Below are 6,000 nucleotides of genomic sequence, written 5' to 3' on the forward strand. Positions count from 1 at the left end.
TGTACTTAAGCTTAAGCGTATTGTAACATAAATTTTGCACATTTTTTTATCACATAAGTTAAGCCAAAGAAAAATTATGTTTTTTTTATAAAGAAAACATCTATAACTGTATATTTATGTAAAAATTATGTATCGTTTGTATAAAGCAGGAAAGAAAACATAAAATACACATAAATATTTTTTATATATATATATATCTATGTAAACACCACAAAGAACTATTTATGTAAATCTATTTAAATATATATAATAAACAACAACAATGTATGGTGTGCAGCTTGCGCTATGCTTTTATATTTGCCTCATCTGCCACGCCCACAGCGCTTTAACTCGCCTCCTTTATTAGCAAAATCTTTAGCTCTAAGCTTCAATTAAAACTTTCAATTGAAACTAGTTGCAAACCGCTTGTGTTTTTTTTCTTATATCAAAACTTCATGTAAAAACCCAAAAAATACATTTAATTATTTTTATAAATAATATATAACATAATTATTGTTATCTAGCAAATTTAATGAGCAAGCAGTAGTTGACACAACAAAACAAAATACAAAATATACAAAAAAAAAAAATGAATATAAAACAAATGCTATTAATTTGTAAGGCCAACGCAATGTTCTCATTTTAATTTATAAATTAAACAGAAATCACACATACACACACACAAACACATACACTGAAAGCAAATATATACATTTAACAATTTCATTAAAAACCAACTTTTTGTATAAAAACAAATGAAATAAAAATTTATATTACAAAAATGCACTAAATGAATTTATTTAAAATTAATAGAGAGAAAATTAAGTTTATTGAAAAAAGTTTGCTTAAGGCTGCAAGCTTAATTTAAAGATTTGAGTTGGAATTTTATGCGTATATTTTAAAGAAATGTAAACAATAATTTTTGAGCTAAGGCAAAATCAATTGAAATTAAATTAGCTTGATTTATAACAATTTTTTAATGTGTAGCAGGCAATGCTTAGCATAACTTAAAATGTTTTAAATGCAAAACAAATTAAGAACAAAATTTAAATATTTATTTGAGTATTTATGAGAAAGTTTGAAGAAAATATTAAGCATTGAATTTAAATTTGAAGTTTAGAAGTTGCTTTAGTTAAGTAGCAAACAATAAAACATTTAATTAAATTAAATTAAATTAGCTGAGCTTATATGAGTTTTATATATTTATATTTTTTTATTATTATATTTATTATTTATATATTTATATTTATACTTATATTTATCAGCTGACAATTCTTTATATTGCTTGAAGCTTAGAGAATGAAAAGAACTTAAGCTAGAGCGTATTGAGTGAATATCTTATAGTCTAAGTTACAAATATTTTCAAACAAAACAGCTAGCAAATATTATAGTATTATATATGATACAATATTATTTACAGAGCTTGCGAATTGTTTCTGGCTTCAGAATCTGCTCGGCAGGGCTTTGTCTTTTGTGTTTTGGCTGCAACGAGCGCCGCTGGCAACAAGTCAAATGAGAAAAAATGTTTGAAAATAAAATGTCTGCCATATTTAGGCGGCGTTGCCAAGATAGAAATCATTAGATGGGACAGGGCAATGTATGGGCTGCCAGGCAACTGTCGCGCCTCGCAAGAAAGAAAGAAAGAAAAACTTTGGGGCACGTGTGTGTGCAACAATTGTCAAGGCGTCGGACGCAAGCGTTGACACAATTTGACAGTAAGACAAACCCGAAATGAAAAGCAAATTTATAAACGACAAGGCGCACAAAATTAATGCAACTAAAAAAGACAAATTAACGCGCAGAGAAAGCCAAACAAGCCAGCAACAACAACAACAACAACAACCGAAATGCATTGCGGGCCCCGGGCAGATAATCACTTAAAAACATTTTGGGCTAAGCCCTTTTTGGAGACCTAAGGCAGCCCAAAAAACAAAAAAGTAAATAATAAAATATAAAAAAAAACAAAAACTTTCATTTGAGCTGCGTGCGCTCAATTTGTCTAAAGCGCGGCTTGCATTCATTGTTGGCCACTTTGATTGATGACAGCTAATTGCAGCTTCAGTCTCAAGTACTTGACCACAAATAAAAAACAAACTGCTGCCAATTGCAGCGCAGCGCAGAGTGAGTAAAGTTATTGTTGTTGTTGTTGTTGTGTGGGAGTTTGTACAGTAGCGGCAAAAGCTTTGCTTATGGGCGTCTAATTTCCAATTGTAGTGCGGACTTTGACTTTGACAAGGGTTCTAATGCGCTTTAGGTGAAAGTGCCCCCAGCCCATTGCAGCTGCATGCACTGCCAACAAATTGACGCACAATTACTGCTCAACAAAGCGCCAAGCTGCGCGCACTTGCAGTTTCTAGCTGCAACACATGGCGTATGAGTTATGAGCGCCAAGTGATAAATTTGGCGCATGCATAAATTCATTTCAGCTACAAACGAAACGAACTTGTCAGCTAATGAAAATTTAATTGATGTTAGAGCAGCGCAGCCAAAAATTCATAAATTTAATACTTTTGTCTTTTTAGTTTAGTATCACTTATCATTGCTCTAAATTTAGTTGCTGCTCACACTTCATTTTTTCTCATTTGCTGCTGCAGTTTTATGTTAGTTACAACTTTTTTATCAACAGCAGCAGCAGCAGCAGCAGCAGCAGCAAGAACTTGCCTCGCCCCCCCCACCCCTCACATACCAGCAGCATTACCAATAGCAGCTTGAAACTAAGAGCCAGCTTTACATCTATGCATCTATCGGTCTATCTTTTTTAGCACAGATTGAGTAATAGTTTGCTGCTGCTGCTGCCGACGTCGCTGCTGCTGCTGCTGCTGTTTGGTTTATATTTAAAGCCAAGCCTCGTGCACGTCTCGCTGCCCCGCGCAGTCAGCGAGCGCAGCTTTGCCCACTTCAACGATCAACTCTCGGCGCCGATCGTGTGGCCAACTGCTGCGGCAAGCGCGGTTTCACTTTCTATGCTGCTGACTTTTGCTTGCTGCCAACAGCAGCAGCAGCGACAGCGACAACAACAATGGGGCCGTCAAGCATCTAACAATAAGTAAGAGTGCTCTAGACGAGGCTGCTAGACTAGCAAGATATGCTAGCAGCTTGCTAAATGTTTGAAAGTTGGCTAGCTCTGCGTATGCGTAATATTTATTTTATGCGCATAGAGCAAAACAAAGTGAAGTGAAGTGGCTGCGTTTAATTTAATTTTATAGATTTTACAACTTGTTTTTAAATAAATGATTATGCATTAAATGCTGACTAGCCTAGAAAAAAATGTTTTAAGTAGTGTTGCTGTTAATTAAATTTAAGCTTATTTATTTAACTCTATTTTGTATTATGCATGCATATATTTTGATAATAACTTACAAATAACTGTTGCTAACTAAAAATAAGGCCAATGTGCTTAAGTGTAACTAAAGCGTTGTGCAAAAAGTTCACAAACTGCTCAAGACAAGTTAAATTTACTATAAATGAGTTAAATAAAATTGAATAAAAAAATGTATAAAATTTATATGATTATTTAGAAGCTTATTTAAACTTCACTAACTGCTCCAAATAAGTTAAATTTAGTTTTAAAGATTTTTCTACGCTGCATAAAATTTAATAAAAAAAATGTATAAAAATTCTCAGACTATTTAGAAGCTTGCTTATAGATTAAACTGCTTATGTTTAATATAAGACTATCAAATTAAAAAAAAAAAACAAAAACTTAATTTAGTTTTAATTTTAAATATTTTTGTAATTAATTTTCTTTTTTCTCCGTTGACTGTTCATAGTTGACATTAAATAAATAACTAAATAAAATTCACTAGCTACTAAATTCAGCTGAGTTAAATTTATTTTTAACCATTTTTATTTATTTATTGCTCTGCTAAGCTACCCCAACAATTTGATATTTTTACGTAGCATAGCAACGTTAACGGCGTTGCTCTGTTCACCTCTTTTTATTTGAAGAAAAAAAAAAAACAAAACCTAACATTTTTTTTTTTCTTTTCCAACAAAGCTTTGACTATTTTCTTTTCGTCGGCGTCGCGTCTCTTGCCGTGTGCATCTGAGTGTGGGGCCGCTTATGTAATCGCTGCTGCTTTTGTTGTTGTTGTTGTTGGTTTTGTAGTGTTCGTTATGCTTGTTGTTGTTATTGTTGTTGTAAAAAGATGCCTTTTCTTTTGTTTGTGCGAGTGATGACCAAGTTAAGATATTATGTTGGTTATGTTGCGCTTATTAACGTGGCCTACAAAAGTTGTTGCTGTTATTGTTGTTTAAACGAATTTTCCACCGTTATAAATCAAATGCAAAAATAAATACATTTGTATATAGTAAAGTTTAAAAAAAACTGTAGATCCCGCACATTTAACTTACGCAATGCTGCAATCCCATGGATTGAATTTATCTGACGCTCACTCAGGCGGCACTAGCGCTAATAACAACAACAACAATAACAACAACAATGCTATTTAAATGTAGTTGTTAAGGCAGCAACAGCAACAAATGGCAAACACTATTAAAAACACATAAATTTACAAGTAGCCCAGGGAATTGACCAAGTTACAACTACAAGTGTTTTATTAGCTACAGGGAAAAGTATCTGTGTGTGTGTTGGTCTGTGTGTATCTTATGGATATTTTTATCAGTCGCTTTTTAGCTTAGTTTTAATAGCTTGTGTAAAATGCACAGAATTCAATTTAGTTTTAATTTATTAAGCTTATATAACATTTTTTTTAGTGTTAGCAGCGCATTTTTCGTTTATTGATTTTTTATGCTTTCAATTTGTTTATAAAGCTTTTTTAAAATGCATAAAACATTGAAAATGCTTTGAGTTAATCTCGAAAGTTAGTATATGTATTAAAAATTAGCTACTATTTTTTAAAGATTTTTTTTGGTTAGCTTTAGCTTTTGTTTGATATTAAATTTTGGTTTTAGCTTACGGCAAGCTGCTAATAAAATTGTTTAAATTATTTTACTGTTGAAATTATTAAAAATTAGCCTGACGTGCGCTTTTTTTCAAGATGTAAATTTAATTAATTTATTATTTAAATTCCTCGCTCTAAAAAGCACAAACTTTATTATAACGACAAGCGCTTTTAGCAAGGGCATGATCATGCACACACACACACAAACGCACACACATACAGACGCGAAGTGTGAATCTAAACCACTCACCCAAAGACCCATTGGCCTACTTTTCTTACAGACCAAAAAAACCAACAAAAACAACAACAGCCGAAATATATAGGAAATACTATAATAAAAAAATGCTAGAAAATAATCTCAACGCCAACACACACACACATGCACACACACACATGTCTGCTAATCAACAAGTCGCATATGTGTGCGTGTGTTGTTTATATTTGTGTTGGTGCAGCAAAATTTACAACGCGCCCTTTTGAAAACTTCTTCCAAAATGTAAAAGCAAAAAAGAAAAAAAAATACAAAAACTATTTTCATTTGTCAGCTGCGCGTTGGCGTCGCTGCCGCCGTCGCTGCTTTATCAATCTGCGTGGGGGTATGGAGGGGGGGCCCGTACTTATCTTAGGGCAAGACCCGAAACGTTGGGCTGCCTCCCCAGACACTTGTTGCAAGCACAAACAACACCAAAAAAATTGACCCAATTTTCAAAAGCAGCAACAGCAACATATGAAAACTAAATACATATGCCCAAGCTATAAAGTAAAAGCTCCCTTAAAGAATACTGCAACAGCCAAATTGAAATTGTTGTTAATTTTTTTTTTTATATTGTTTGCTTTGTGGCATTGTTCAGTTGTTTGCAGTGGGTGGGGGCGCGTTGGGCTTTTTTTTCGTAGTGCAGCCAGCAAACAGCAGAATTCACTTTCAATTTGGGCGCAACAACAATAATAATAACTAGAACCAGCAACAGCAACACAGACACAGCATAGTAAGAAGTAAAAGAAGAAGAAGCAGAAGCGTATCATATAGTGCGTTTGCTTGACTTTGAGCCAAAGTAGGTCAGCAGCTGTAAAATATGTAGACGCCTAGATGAAAAAAGCAGCAGCCAATCAAATAGAA

This window comes from Drosophila busckii, chromosome 2R (assembly GCF_011750605.1).
Source record: "Drosophila busckii strain San Diego stock center, stock number 13000-0081.31 chromosome 2R, ASM1175060v1, whole genome shotgun sequence".
NCBI classification, from domain to species: domain Eukaryota; kingdom Metazoa; phylum Arthropoda; class Insecta; order Diptera; family Drosophilidae; genus Drosophila; species Drosophila busckii.